We start from the raw sequence: 17,500 nt of genomic DNA on the forward strand, positions 1-17,500 counted from the left end.
TAAATCTATATTTTTTGTTCCCACTTTCAAATAACATTTGTGATCTACAGTGTAATTAAATAACGTGTTGCTTTATTTATTATGTAACCTCTGTACTCTAGAAATAATCCCCTGTTACATGTTCCTCATGTGTATTTTATTAATTATCATTATTATTAAAATAGTTCTGTTTGATGCACGGAAATTGGGAAGAGAAAACGGTATTAGAGAGGGAATTAGTGTTATAAGATAGCAATTGTAATGTTAATATGATAGCCATAATAATAGAGTAAAATATGTGTAAATATTCATCTGTATCTGTTGATGTGGGGTGTAGCTCTAGCTCTCGGGCCTCGTCTTTGGACCATTAATGTTTCATTTAAAATTTTATTAGGCGACTGGAGACTGTATAAGCGGAGATTAAGTGCTAAAATCTCGAATTCAGTAGACATTAATACGTGAACACGCACGCGTGCGCGCGCACACACACGCGCGCGCACACACACACACGCACACACACACACACACACACACACACACACACACACACACACACACACACACACACACACACACACACACACACACACACACACACACACACACACACATACACACACACACACACACACACACACACACACACACGCACACGTGTGTGCGTGTGTGTGTGGCGGGACCAATGAGGCGGGACCAAAGAGCCAGAGCTCAACCCCCGCAAACACAACTAGGTGAGTACACACACACACACATAGGGACGCTGGTAGCTGAGTGGACAGCGCGCGGGTCTCGTAATCCTGTGGCCCGGGTTCGATTCCCGACGTCGGCGAGGACCAACGGGCAGAGATTATTTCACCCTAATATCCCTGTTACCAAGCAGTAAATAGGTACCTGGGAGATAGACAGCTGTTACAGGCTGCTTCCTGTGTGTGTGTGGGGGGGGGGAAATAGTAGTTAGTAACAGCTGATTGATTGACAATTGGGAGGTGGGCCGAAAGAGCAAAGCTCAACCCCCGCAAGCACAACCAGGTGAATATACACTCTTACACTCACAAAACACACCCAAAGTGCAGTACCCAAAGGAGCCACAGAGACATTAGAAAGAACTTTTTAAGTTCAGAGTGGTTAACAGATGGAATGCATTAAGCAGTGATGTGGTGGAGGCTGACTCCATACACAGTTTAAAATGTCGATATGACAGAGCCCAATAGGCTCAGGAACCTGTACACCTGTTGATTGACAGTTGAGAGGCGGGACCAAAGAGCCAGAGCTCCACCCCCGCAAGTACAACTAGGTGAGTACACGCACACACACACACACACACACACACACACACACACACACACACACACACACACACACACACACACACACACACACACACACACACACACACACACACACACACTGAACTCTTCCCACAGAACCACATAAATCAACACAAGGAAGAGCTCAGTATTTCAGCAGCCAGCCGGTGTAAAATGATCAAATAACAGAAGTCAAATTAGGCACTTTTATACCTGGCTAAAGATGTTTGGAAAGCCTTCTGAGAAAACGTCTATCGTGCTGTTGCGAGGAGCACAGATTAAAGATCTAAGGCAAAGATGTTTCAGCTTTCTTTTTCTAAAGGAGTAAATTAATATCTTAGAATTTTCTCAAGTTACGATTATGAAAACAAGTGATGCTTCTCCTTGCTTTATTGTTATTATTAATTATTATTGTTATTATTATTAATTATTATTTTTATTATTATTAATTATTATTGTTATTATTATTATTATTATTATTATTATTATTATTGATACAATTTATATAGTTTTCATAACAAGTGTGAAAAAAAGTCCCTGTCCTCTCACTTTTTTTAGGAAATGAAAGCAATCGTTAACTAATTTTCTCTGCTATGGGAATGATGTCACCACAATTTTCTCTGCTATGGGAATGATGTCACCACAATTTTCTCTGCTATGGGAATGATGTCACCACAATTTTCTCTGCTATGGGAATGATGTCACCACAATTTTCTCTGCTATGGGAATGATGTCACCACAATTTTCTCTGCTATGGGAATGATGTCACCACAATTTTCTCTGCTATGGGAATGATGTCACCACAATTTTCTCTGCTATGGGAATGATGTCACCACAATTTTCTCTGCTATGGGAATGATGTCACCACAATTTTCTCTGCTATGGGAATGATGTCACCACAATTTTCTCTGCTATGGGAATGATGTCACCACAATTTTCTCTGCTATGGGAATGATGTCACCACAATTTTCTCTGCTATGGGAATGATGTCACCACAATTTTCTCTGCTATGGGAATGATGTCACCACAATTTTCTCTGCTATGGGAATGATGTCACCACAATTTTCTCTGCTATGGGAATGATATCACCACAATTTTCTCTGCTATGGGAATGATGTCCCCAGAATTTTATCTGCTATGGGAATGATGTCACCACAATTTTCTCTGCTATAGGAATGATGTCACCACAATTTTCTCTGCTATGGGAATGACGTCACCACAATTTTCTCTGATATGGGAATGATATCACCACAAGTTTCTCTGCTATGGGAATGATGTCCCCAGAATTTTATCTGCTATGGGAATGATGTCACCACAATTTTCTCTGCTATAGGAATGATGTCACCACAATTTTCTCTGCTATGGGAATGATATCACCACAATTTTCTTTAGAAAGAAGACAATCCAGCATCCATTTTCTTCGTGTGACTAAACTATCCGGCAACATTTCTGGCACTTTTGAGGTCCTTGAGTGCTTCCTTGTTCAAGTCTCTGATTACTTGTTTGATCATCTTTCTGAGTGCTTCCTTAATCAAGTTTCTAAATACAATCTTGAATAACTCATTCATCACTTCAAGTTTCTAAGTACAATCTTGAATAGCTCGTTCATCACTTCCATCGCGTGCTTGCTTGATCAGTCACCCTCTCGTCCATAGGTATGTGGTTCCGTGGTAAGGGAATTATCAGGAGGAAGCACTAAGTATATACGAATATATTGTAGCTTGAAGGGATATGAGAATAAGAATTTATGATATGATGGAGAGAAGGAATAGTTCCAAGTACTTTTGGCTGGACAGAGTCCAGGTCCACGAAGTCCTTGGCACTTGTACATTTTGTCATGTAATGTCGTGTACACAGTGTGTATATATATGTGTGTATGATAAGCTTAATGTATGATGTGTGTGTGAATGGAACAGCCCTATATACACTCTTCATGTACACGTAAGATCTCACCTGTTTGTACACCTCTGATGTGTACATAAGTTCCGTGTGCAACTTAGTCATGTATTCCTCGATGTGTACTTTACCTGTTTGTTTATCATTTGAGTGAACGAAAGATAGTGAGAAAAAAAACAATACACCATTTTAAGTTACTGAAATTAGTTGGAATCTTTAGTGAGGATGAAGGAGGTAAGTTTTTTGCAGGGTAAAATGAGACGCAAAACTTTGAAATAGCAAAAATTAGGAAAGAAATTAAATACCTGAACTCCGACATGAATTTGGGCTTACATATCTGTGCTTGATAGAGCGAGTGTTAGCTCTGGGGTCCCGCCTCTTAGCTAATAATAGAAAGTTTATTCCTAGTGCTGTAAAAGCAGTGTGTTCCTGTGCATATTCCTATAGTTTGTGCTTGTAGGAATGACCTGTTAGTTCTTAGACCTCGTCAATTCCATCCACTGGTTGACTAATGCAATAATTCCCGACCTATTTTCTCTAACATAACAATTTGGTCAACCACTGACACTACCCGGGATGCAAACCACAACAGCTTTCTAACTCCCAAATACCTATTTATTGCTAAATGAAGAGACATCAGGGAAAAGAAACTGTGCCCATTTGTTTCCGCCTCCGCTGGGGATCGAATCCGGGCTCTTAGGACTGCGACTCCCGAGCTCTTCCCCACTCAGCCGCGAGGTGTGTGTGTGTGTGTGTACTCACCTAGTTGTACTCACCTAGTTGTGCTTGCGGGGGTTGAGCTCTGGCTCTTTGGTCCCGCCTCTCAACCGTCAATCAACAGGTGTACAGGTTCCTGAGCCTATTGGGCTCTATCATATCTACACTTGAAACTGTGTATGGAGTCAGCCTCCACCACATTGCTTCCTAATGCATTCCATTTGTCAACCACTCTCAACGACACTAAAAAAGTTCTTTCTAATATCTCTGTGGCTCATTTGGGCACTCAGTTGTGTGTGTGTGTGTGTGTGTGTGTGTGTGTGTGTGTGTGTGTGTGTGTGTGTGTGTGTGTGTGTGTGTGTGTGTGTGTGTGTGTGTGTGTGTGTGTGTGTGTGTGTGTGTGTGTGTGTGTGTGTGTGTGTGTGTGTGTGTGTGTGTGCGCGTGTGTGTGGGGTCATCACTCTCAACCGTGAGACAACTATCTTCAACTGGATGTGATCTATGGGTCTCCGCCCTCACTCAATTACTGGAAATCCATTTGCGTGTGACAGACCTGAGTGGAACATTTCCATATACAAGTGAACCCCTCGGGAGGCGGTGGTTATTGTGAGTGCTTATCGTTGCAACCTCTGCTTAAAGAGATGTATAGCGAAGACTTGTCATTTGCAACTTTTACGTAAAGGGGGGGGGGTGTGGGGGTGTGGCGAAGGGTCCTCCCTGCAACCTCTAAATGGAGAGGGATGTAGCGTAGGTTGACCAGACCACGCACTAGAAGGTGAAGGGACGCCGACGTTTCCGTCCGTCCTGGACATTCTCAAGTCGATTATATATCTATTTCACTAACTTTCAATAACTTTGATTTTAGTTATTCATTTAGTTGAATAAGATTTCAATAACTAAGCAAAATTTGCTTCGCATTTTGTGTACATATTGACAGTGAAAAATAGGCACTACATGAACTCTTCATCTACACCACAGACGGGGCACTGAATCAGGAGCCACTGAAAGAGCTTTAAAACTAGCTGTTAAATAGAACATATATAATACGTGCAACGATATATAGATAAAAGAACTATTATTTCAACCTTGCAACAAAGGTCAATCACGTGATAACATCACATTGACCACACAACTTATTCAATCCAAGTAAGCACTTAGACGTCAAATTTATATCAACTGAATATCAGTTGATATAAATTATATAATGTCAGGTATGTGAACCAGGAAATAATAGGGCAGAAAAGCACCAATTTTCCCAACTCGTAACACAGATAAAGATAAATAGAGATTAAATACTGCACAAGATGCACAGTGACCTCAACGCAGCAACGCCAACGTCAGGATCTGTGCCATGGTACAAGAACTCGACCAACTATGAACACCTTTGTTGAAGAGCAGAGGTACACACGCACCTCCCTCAGCCTTGCGTACCTATGTGCGTGTAATGTGCATGAGGAATTGGCACACATAATCCACATGAGGAACACAGTTATCAGCACTGTGGCGAACCGCCAGGTTCATCATATTAGCTAACACAAGGGCGAGTCATGGCTCAACCCAACCTCAAAAAGAACATATCACAAGAAAACTCCTGTTTGTGTATGTCCTTTTGTGTGCGTGTCCTATTCTGTGTGTGTGTGTGTCTTCTCCTGTGTGTGTCCTCTCCTGTGTGTGTGTGTGTCCTCTTCTGTGTGCGTGTCCTCTCCTGTGTAGGTGTCCACGTCCTGGCCACCCCAGTGTGTATGTGCGTCGCCGTGACGTGGCTGTCTAGGGTTCGTGTCCCGGCCATGTAGACCTCGTGTGAGCAGGCTTATGAAATAAGTTGTGCTCATACTCTTGAACATTGTGAGGTCTGGTAGGGGGAATTTCTACAAGCATTTCTAAATAGCTTGGCATCAAATGTACGTTTTCCAATGGTTGATCTCTCTCTCTCTCTCTCTCTCTCTCTCTCTCTCTCTCTCTCTCTCTCTCTCTCTCTCTCTCTCTCTCTCTCTCTCTCTCTCTCTCTCTCTCTCTCTCTCTCTCTCTCTCTCTCTCTCTCTCTCTCTCTCTCTCTCTCTCTCTCTCTCTCTCTCTCTCTCTCTCTCTCTCTCTCTCTCTCTCTCTCTCTCTCTCTCTCTCTCTCTCTCTCTCTCTCCTGTAGAGGCCGAGGAATTATCCAAAGTTCTCATCACAAATAAGAGATAAGACTCTCACTGTCGTGCCTACAAAGCCGCTGCAGCTGCTCTCGTCTGCGCCACCAGCCAGGTCTTCTCCGGGCATAATTGTGTAATTTGATTTCGTTCTCATTGTTTCATTACGGCGGCAACTGTCCTTGGGAACCTCCAACGAGGTCTGTCGCGTGCAGGCGTCGTTAGCGAGGTTGTTAAGAGTGACCATTGTGTATGGTGTGTGTGTGTACTCACCTAATTGTGCTTGCAGGGGTTGAGCTCTGGCTCTTTGGTCCCGCCTCTCAACCGTCAGTCAAGAGGTGTACAGATTCCTGAGCCTACTGGGCTCTATCATATCTACATTTGAAACTGTGTATGGAGTCAGTCTCCACCACATCACTTCCTAGTACGTTCCATTTACTAACTACCCTGACACTGAAAAAGTTCTTTCTAATGTGTGTGTGGCTCATTTGGGTACTCAGTTTCCACCTGTGTCCCCTTGTTCGTGTCCCTCCAGTGTTGAATAGTTCATCCTTGTTTACCCGGTCGATTCCCCTGAGGATTTTGTAGGTTGTGATCATGTCTCCCCTTACTCTTCATTCTTCCAGTGTCGTAAGGTGCATTTCCCGCAGCCTTTCCTCATAACTCATGCCTCTTAGTTCTGGGACTACTCTAGTAGCATACCTTTGGACTTTTTCCAGCTTCGTCTTGTGCTTGACAAGGTACGGGCTCCATGCTGGGGCCGCATACTCCAGGATTGGTCTTACATATGTGGTGTACAAGATTCTGAATGATTCCTTACACAGGTTCCTGAACGCCGTTCTGATGTTAGCCAGCCTCGCATATGCCGCAGACGTTATTCTCTTTATGTGGGCTTCAGGAGACAGGTTTGGTGTGATATCAACTCCTAGATCTTTCTCTCTGTCTGTTTCATTAAGTACTTCATCTCCTATTCTGTAAACTGTGTCTGGCCTGCTGTTTCCACTGCCTAGATTCATTACTTTGCATTTACTCGGGTTGAACTTCAACAGCCATTTGTTGGACCATTCACTCAGTCTATCTAGGTCATCTTGTAGCCTCCTACTATCATCCTCTGTTTCAATCCTCCTCATAATTTTTGCATCGTCGGCAAACATTGAGAGGAACGAATCTATACCCTCTGGGAGATCATTTACATGTACCAGAAACCGTATAGGTCCAAGGACTGACCCCTGCGGGACTCCACTCGTAACGTCTCGCCAATCTGAGACCTCACCCCTCACACAGACTCGTTGTCTCCTGTTGCTTAGGCACTCCTCTATCCACCGGAGTACCTTCCCTTTCACTCCAGCCTGCGTCTCCAACTTTCGCACTAGCCTCTTGTGTGTGTGTGTGTGTGTGTGTGTGTGTGTGTGTGTGTGTGTGTGTGTGTGTGTGTGTGTGTGTTTACTGTTTGTTTGTATTTACTATTTGTGTCTGCAGAATCGAGCTATTAGTTCTTGGACCCCGCCATTTTAATCAATCTATTATATATTTATCTCTAACACACACACACACACACACACACACACACACAAACACACACACACACACACACACACACACACACACACACACACACACACACACACACACACACACACACACACACACACACACACACACACACACACTACTGGAGTTTAACACCAGTAAATGTAAAGTTATGGAAATGGGATCAGGTGACAGGAGACCAAGGGGACAGTACACAATGAAGGGGAACAGCCTACCTGTAACGATTCGAGAAAGAGACCTGGGAGTGGATGTGACACCTAATCTAACTCCTGAGGCACATATAAATAGGATAACGACAGCAGCGTACTCTACACTGGCGAAAATTAGAACTTCATTCAGAAACCTAAATGAGGAAGCTTTTAGGGCGCTTTACACTGCCTACGTGAGACCCGTCTTAGAGTATGCCGCGCCATCATGGAGCCCCCACCTGAAGAAACACATAAAGAAACTGGAGAAGGTTAAGAGGTTTGCGACGAGGCTTGTCCCAGAGTTACGAGGGATGGGATATGAAGAGCGGCTGAAGGAACTGAACCTTACGACACTAGAGAAAAGAAGGGAGAGAGGAGATATGATAGGGACATATAAAATACTCAGGGGAATTGACAAAGTGGAAATAGACGAAATGTTCACACGTAATAATAACAGAACGAGGGGACATGGGTGGAAACTGGAAACTCAGATGAGTCACAGAGATGTTAGGAAGTTTTCTTTTAGCGTGAGAGTAGTAGAAAAATGGAATGCACTTGGGGAACAGGTTGTGGAAGCAAATACTATTCATACTTTTAAAACTAGGTATGATAGGGAAATGGGACAGGAGTCATTGCTGTAAACAACCGATAGCTAGAAAGGCGGGATCCAAGAGTCAATGCTCGATCCTGCAAGCACATATAGGTGAGTACATATAGGTGAGTACACACACACACACACACACACACACACACATATTCCCCGGATACAGCCAGACTCAACTGTCTTAACTCCCATGTACCTATTTAGTCTCCGTGGTGTAGTGGTAAGACACTCGCCTGGCGTTCCGCGAGCGCTGTCATGGGTTCGTATCCTGGCCGGGGAGGATTTACTGGGCGCAATTCCTTAACTGTAGCCTCTGTTTAACGCAACAGTAAAATGTGTACTTGGATGAAAAAACGATTCTTCGCGGCAGGGGATCGTATTCCAGGGACCTGCCCGAAACGCTACGCGTACTAGTGGCTGTACATGAATGTAACAACTCTTGTATATATCTAAAAAAAAAAAAAAAAAAAAAAAAAAAAAAAAAAAAAAAAAAAAAAAATTAACTGCGAGATGAATAGGCCTATCAGACAAAAACAGCTGTTCCCATTGGCTTCTACCTCGGTCGGGAATCGAACCTGGGCTCTTAGGACTTCGACCCCCCAAGCGCATGAATAGTCTCCAAGATATAATTCACCAAAATTTATCTGAACCGAGCAGGATTCGAACCCGTATTAGCAGGGTTCACCTGGTAATGTAACACAGATATGAAGTTGTGTATCAGTGTATAGTGTCCAGCCTAACATCAGGTATGTATCTGATTAATATTCTGCTGTTCCTGATATCATCAAATAAAAGTTTCTGATTCCAAATCGGTATAATTAGTTTCTTTCATAATTTGATGAAGTGTGTCATTTTCAGTCGTATATTGACTAGATAATGTATTTATCTATGTATTCCACCATCTATTTATTTCTATACATTGCTGTTAAATGTGTGTATGAATGTTTGTATATATATATATATATATATATATATATATATATATATGTCGTACCTAGTAGCCAGAACTCACTTCTCAGCCTACTATTCAAGGCCCGATTTGCCTAATAAGCCAAGTTTTCCTGAATTAATATATTTACTATAATTTTTTTCTTATGAAATGATAAAGCAACCCTTTTCTCTATGTATGAGGTCAATTTTTTTTTATTAGAGTTAAAATTAACGTAGATATATGACCGAACCTAACCAACCCTACCTAACCTAACCTAACCTATATTTATAGGTAAGGTTAGGTTAGGTAGCCAAAAAAAGCTAGGTTAGGTTAGGTTAGGTAGGTTAGGTAGACGAAAAAACATTAATTCATGAAAACTTGGCTTATTAGGCAAATCGGGCCTTGAATAGTAGGCTGAGAAGTGCGTTCTGGCTATTAGGTACGACATATATATATATATATATATATATATATATATATATATATATATATATATATATATATATATATATATATATAATATGTCTCTGTCACTGTCCGTCTTTCTCTCTCTCTCTCTCTCTCTCTCTCTCTCTCTCTCTCTCTCTCTCTCTCTCTCTCTCTCTCTCTCTCTCTCTCTCTCTCTCTCTCTCTCTCTCTCTCATACCATTAAAAACACAAGGTCCTCTCAGAATCCAAATAGTGTGCAAGCCGCAGAAAATTGTTCCCCTTTGCCAGGTAATTACCTTGGAAGAGGACGAGGAAGATTATCGCTTATGCAAATAACATATCTGTTTTGTATGTCCTTGTATCAGAATGGATTAAACATATATAAATTCGAAACCATTATATATATATATATATATATATATATATATATATATATATATATATATATATATATATATATATATATATATATATATATATATATATATATATATATATATATATATATATATATATGTCGTACCTAGTAGCCAGAACGCACTTTTATGCACACTATGCAAGGCCCGATTTGCCTAATAAGCCAAGTTTTCCTGAATTAATTGTTTTTCGACAACCTAACCTACCTAACCTAACCTAACCTAACTTTTTCGGCTACCTCACCTAACCTAACCTCTAAAGATAGGTTAGGTTAGGTTAGGTAGGGTTGGTTAGGTTTGGTCATATATCTACGTTAATTTTAACTCCAATAAAAAAAAATTGACCTCATACATAATGAAATGGGTAGCTTTATCATTTCATAAGAAAAAAAATAGAGAAAATATATTAATTCAGGAAAACTTGGCTTATTAGGCAAATCTGGCCTTGCATAGTAGGCTGACAAGTGCGTTCTGGCTACTAGGTACGACATATATATATATATATATATATATATATATATATATATATATATATATATATATATATATATATATATATATATATATGTATGTATATATATATATATATATATATATATATATATATACTCCTAGGAGCTCCCCTGGGGTTGAAAGCCATCGATGAGGTCCTTGATAAGAAAATCGCCGACCTTAAGAGGATGGAAGGGAGGATTGAGGATATTGATGCTCATGATGCACTCTACCTCATCACCAGATGTCTGTCCCTCCCCAGGTTAACCTACTTTCTGAGGTGTTCACCATCTTACAGTAGCCAAAAACTAAGTGAGTATGACCGGTTACTGAAATCAATGCTAGAAAAAGCCCTTAACCTCTCTCTCGATGACCTACAGTGGAAACAAGCCTCTCTTCCCGTAAGACTTGGGGGCCTCGGAGTTGGAACAGCAACGCAAATCGCTGTTCCAGCCTTCCTGTCCTCCTTATCAGCATCCGACGACCTTGTGAAGGAAATTCTACCTGCCCACTTACATCAGCTGGCAGGTGTACATGATCCCAATTTTACACGCTGTGCCACAGAGTGGGCCTCTCGTGCAGGCCAATCACCTCAACCACCATCCCCAAAATCCCACAAGCAATCCAGCTGGGATGGTCCCATTGTAGACCAAGTTGCTGCAGAGTGCCTGGGTGCTGCAACAACACAACACGACATTGCTCGTCTCACAGCAGTAGCAGCACCACATGCAGGGGATTTCCTGTTAGCAACCCCAATGTCGGCAACTGGCACGCGTCTCACACCACACGCCCTCCGAATTGCTGTGGCCCTCCGCCTTGCTGCCCCAATCCACACCAGATATAGGTGTATTTGCGGCGAGGTGGTGGCTGACAGGTACGGCCACCATGGCCTACTCTGCCAAAGCACAGGGGGATGGCACTCGAGGCACAGTGAAGTTAACGACATCATCAAGAGGAGCCTCACCACAGCTGGATGCCCAGCTGAAAGAGAGCCCCGTTACCTAACGCCCCGTAACTCTGATGCTCTTATTGGTCGCCCGGATGGTATCACAGTGAACCCCTGGAAGAATGGCAAGCAGTTGGTATGGGACTACACGTGCGTATCAACCCTGGCTAACACCTACATTAACCTCAGTGTTGCACAACCAGGTGGCGCTGCCACCCACAGGGAAGCAGCCAAATCCCGTAAGTATAGAGAACTGGATCACCACTACAATTTTGTCCCCATTGCTTCTGAGACGCTCGGCGCCTGGGGTAAAAGTGCTACCAGTTTTTTGAAGGAACTGGGTTCTAGGCTCATTGAAACAACAAGGGACCCGAGAGCTGCAAGCTTTCTTTTCCAGCGCCTCAGTGTGGCGATACAGAGGGGAAATGCGCACTGCATCCAGGGTTCCTGCCCGCCATCTGAGGAGCTGGAGGAACTCGACAACCTATGACAACCATCTTTGTAACCCATATGTAACTCCCTTTTTTGTAACAAAGTTCAAATAAAGTAAATATATATGTGTACATACAAAAGAATGGGGGTGGTAGGAGAAGATAATATTAGTGTTCAGTGAGAAACCACAAGGTCTCCTCTGAATACTTTTTATTTTCTTCTCCGAGGCTATGGGTCCCCACATTGGCACCAGAGGTGGTACCCTCACAAACTTTTATATATATATATATATATATATATATATATATATATATATATATATATATATATATATATATATATATATATATATATATATATATATATATATATATATGTCGTACCTAGTAGCCAGAACGCACTTCTCAGCCTACTATGAAAGGCTCGATTTGCCTAATAAGCCAAGTTTTCCTGAATTAACATATTTTCTCCAATTTTATCCTTATGAAATGATAAAGCTACCCATTTCATTATGTATGAAATCAATTTTTTTTATTGGAGTTAAAATTAACTCCAATAAAAATATAGATAGATTTTCGTAGATATATAGGTTCGGTAGATATATGACCGAACCTAACCAACCCTACCTAACCTAACCTAACCTATCTTTATAGGTTAGGTTAAGTTAGGTAGTCGAAAAAGTTAGGTTAGGTTAGGTTAGGTAGGTTAGGTAGTCGAAAAACAATTATTTCATGAAAACTTGGCTTATCAGGCAAATCGGGCCTTGCATAGTAGGCTGAGAAGTGCGTTCTGGCTACTAGGTACGACATATATATATATATATATATAAATATATATATATATATATATATATATATATATATATATATATATATATATATATATATATATATATATATTTATATATATATATATATATATATATATATATATATATAAATATATATATATATATATATATATATATATATATATATATATATATATATATATATATATATATTTATAAATATATATCGTTGAAAACCACAGAAAGTTTTAGATTTATGATTCTGGCACGAATTTTCTCGATATTCCCTATGTTTTTCTTCACTGAAGCAGGAAGATTCAAAATTAACTCTCCAAAGTTCATTTCTACTTTTTATTTGGGTCTGACTCCTAGTGATGCGTTTCGTAAGGTCTCTACTTACATTCTCAAAGATATATGCTACTGTGTTAACACCTGGTTATATCCTCTTATGGTGATGTGGTAGGTGACATGGATGAATGACATTACATGTGGTATTAAATTAATGGGGTATTAGTAGTAGGCATCCATCAGTCTCAGGAGACTATGGAGTTGCGCTCTGGTTGTCGATCTGGGGTGGCCTCTCTATGGCGCAAAGCCAGGGTAGGTTGATACGGAGGAGAAGCTGTTACCCAAGCAGCAGGGCCCCCCCCTCTCCACGGCGCCGAAAGTTTCCAATGGAAAGGCAAACGCCAATACGATTGATTCCAGCGCCGTCGAAGGAATTTTGAGTTGAGTTGAACTCGTAGTTGGTGAAAGAAGGCACCGGGACTCCAATCCGGAGACCGCCGTGGTCGGGGCCGGAGAGGAACCACCCCATCAAGGGCAAGAACGACCCCAGCCTCCTGAAGCAGAGCCTGGGGGCCGCACGAGCCCCAGGAGGTGGACGTCCCGGTCCCGCACCGACGGGTTCCAGAGATCGTCACAGCCCTAATGAGTCTGTGACGCCCCTATTAGTGGGGTAGTAAATTAAGAGTGTGACATGTTGGCAGCTTATGTTCTTCTGGTTGCTTCTGTTCCTGTTGCACGGTCATTCGGTCGTGCTTCTGCATTGGCCCGGGGTCTTGAAGTGGGTAGAGTGTATTAGCTGGTTACTGATTGCTGGTCTAGATTTCTTGATGTGCAGCGCTTCACTGATATCTAATCTTCTAATCTAATCAGTGAAGCGCTGCATATCAAGAAATCTAGACCAGCAATCAGTAACGAGCTAATACACAGTTACACTCTTCAAGACCCCGGCCAATGCAGAAGCTGGACTAGTACTAACAGAGCCAAAGCCAGAGCACTGGCGCTTTCTCCCTCTTTCCCTCTCTAGCCCTCCCTCTCTCTCTCTCTCTCTCTCTCTCTCTCTCTCTCTCTCTCTCTCTCTCTGAGTGATGTAACTTCTCACCTGGAGGCATCACTTATACTGAGAGAAAAGTAGCAGGGAGGAGAAACAATATAATGTCGCTCGGGAAAGTAAAAATGATGATGGTAAAAATGTGAGAGGTAGAGATGGATTACGGAAGCTGAGACGCTGAAGAGGAAGGTGAGAAAGTTTGCCACGAAGAATGCCCGCAAAGGAGTCTTTGAAGAGAGAGAGAGAGAGAGAGAGAGAGAGAGAGAGAGAGAGAGAGAGAGAGAGAGAGAGAGAGAGAGAGAGAGAGAGAGAGAGAGAGAGAGAGAGAGGGAGGGAGGGAGAGTAACTGAATATTTCACAAGTCAACGACTCTTCGCAAGCGTTCAAGACGCCAGCTACCTAAGTGGATCGTAAGAGTGTGTTAGGAAGATCTGGTGAATGGTTCATTAGTGGTGGAATGTGTAAGAGACAAAGAGTAGGAGACACTGGAACACGAGGAGGAAGCAAGTGGAAGATGAGGTGTGAAAGAAGGAGACGGAGAAGGTAGAGAAGGAAGAAAGTGAAGTCGAATCAAGGGTTCTTAGCTTCGAACGCGTGCTAACGTTCGTCCGTTTTCTGTTCTGCATCATTCTTAAATTCTTTGATAAGATATTGTTTGTTTTCCGTTATTATTCAAAAGCCTGAACGATGGCTTTACACTCTCGTTATCAGCAAAGGCTTCAGACGCTTGCTGGTAAATAAGTTAACACAGATTCATTAGTGTTATTACTTCTGTAAGACTAATATTTCCATTAACATTAATTAGTGTTACAGTTCTATATAAAAAAAATTATGTAAATGAAATCTATGTAATTGAAGTATTTGAATGAAATCTATGTGAATGAAATTTGCGAATGAAATCTATATAAATAAAATGAACGCACGATACTGTAGATCACGTTGCAATGTAAATATATATATATATATATATATATATATATATATATATATATATATATATATATATATATATATATATATATATATATATATATATATATATATATATATATATATATAGTCTCCTGGAAGTTTTTAAAACTTTTCTCATACTTGTTCTAAGTAATTTATTAAATCTGTTTTATATATCAAAGTATATTACCTTAGTTTCAATTCTAAATTAGATCTGATAAAAAAATCTTAAAATATGCTAGAAATTCCTATAAAAAAACTAGAACACACTCATGAAGCGTATCTGGCTGGAATCAATTTCCTCTGGAAACCAATCTGTGAATTGCCAGATTTTTTTTTATTTTAAGCTGGTGTTATTCCTCCCTTCGTCTCCTTTTATGTGGGGGGGGGGGGCAGTTGCAGTGGATGTGTGGGTGGAGGTGTGGGTGCAAGTGGGTGTTACTATGCAGGCAGAGGCTGTGTGTGTGTGTGTGTGTGTGTGTGTGTGTGTGTGTGTGTGTGTGTGTGTGTGTGTGTGTGTGTGTGTGTGTGTGTGTGTGTGTGTGTATGTGTGTGTGTGTGTGTACTCACCTAGTTGTACTCACCTAGTTGTGTTTGCGGGGGTTGAGCTCTGGCTCTTTGGTCCCGCCTCTCAACCGTCAATCAACAGGTGTACAGATTCCTGAGCCTATCGGGTAATGTGTGTGTGTGTGTGTGTGTGTGTGTGTGTGTGTGTTTACTAGTTGTGTTTTTGCGGGGGTTGAGCTTTGCTCTTTCGGCCCGCCTCTCAACTGTCAATCAACTGTTTACTAACTAACTACTAACTCCTTTTTTTTTTTTTTTTTTTTTTTTTTTTTTTTTTTTTTTCCACACCACACACACACACACCCCAGGAAGCAGCCCGTGACAGCTGACTATCTCCCAGGTACCTATTTACTGCTAGGTAACAGGGGCACTTAGGGTGAAAGAAACTTTGCCCATTTGTTTCTGCCTCGTGCGGGAATCGAACCCGCGCCACAGAATTACAAGTCCTGCGCGCTATTCACCAGGCTACGAGGCCCTCTGTGTGTGTGTGTGTGTGTGTGTGTGTGTGTGTGTGTGTGTGTGTGTGTGTGTGTGTGTGTGTGTGTGTGTGTGTGTGTGTGTGTGTGTGTGCTCGGATATAGCTTACTCGAGCAAGATGTTCAAGACAAGAGTGATTTGATCATCAGAATCGGCTTTTATTGATGTTGCTTGATCTGTTGTTCCTCATCAACCCTGACAGTTGGTGTTGTCTGTGATGAATGGCTTGTGTTCATTTGCTACTGTTGCTGCTGCTGCTGCTTTGGTTTCATCAACCACCTCACTATAGCTGCTGCAGTTACTGTTTCATCAACCACCTCTACTGCGGTTCCCGATACTCGTGTCTCATAAACGGCTACTGCTGTCTTGAGACAGAGAGAGACAAGACAGAAATGGAAAGACAGAAACAGACAGATATAGATTATATTCCACGGGACGCTCACACTGGACTGTCACTTCTCGTCGGGTTCCGCGTTTTATGTTGGCAAAAATTTATGGCGAGACGGAATGAAAAGAGAAAGTTTTGCCCCTGAAGTGACTTGACTAAGTGAATTACTTAGGATGGAGAGAGCCCGAGAGAGAGGAGGATTTCTTTGAAACCAGCTAAGTACAATCATTATTTACGAATATATATATATATATATATATATATATATATATATATATATATATATATATATATATATATATATATATATATATATATATATATATATATATATATATATATATATATATATATATATATATATACAACAACGATCACAAAAACACTGATCCAAGTATGAGGAAAAACCACATGTGAAAAATATAGAGAAAGATAAACGCGTTTTCGGCTTAATTCGCCATCATCTCATTCTACTTTGCTATGATGAAGGCGAATTAAGCCGAAAACGCGTTTAGCATTCTCTATTTTTCACATGTGGTTTTCTCGCATATATATATATATATATATATATAATGTGTGTATATATCACGAAAATAAACACGTGATTAAGAATGTGACAATGTCAGACCACGGAGGAAAATGAAACAGGAATTTCCTTAAGTACTTTTGTATATTAAATACATCTTCAGAAGGAATCTTCCTTCTGAAGATGTATTTAATATACGAAAGTACTTAAGGAAATTCCTGTTTCATTTTCCTCCGTGTCTGACATTGTCATATATATATATATATATATATATATATATATATATATATATATATATATATATATATATATATATATATATATATATATATATATATATATATATATATATATATATATATATATATATAAGGGTACCACCGCCGGTGCAATTGTAAGGATCCATAGCCTCGAAGAAGAAAATAAAGAGTATTCAGAAAACACCTTG

This window comes from Procambarus clarkii, chromosome 41 (assembly GCF_040958095.1).
Source record: "Procambarus clarkii isolate CNS0578487 chromosome 41, FALCON_Pclarkii_2.0, whole genome shotgun sequence".
NCBI lineage: Eukaryota > Metazoa > Arthropoda > Malacostraca > Decapoda > Cambaridae > Procambarus > Procambarus clarkii.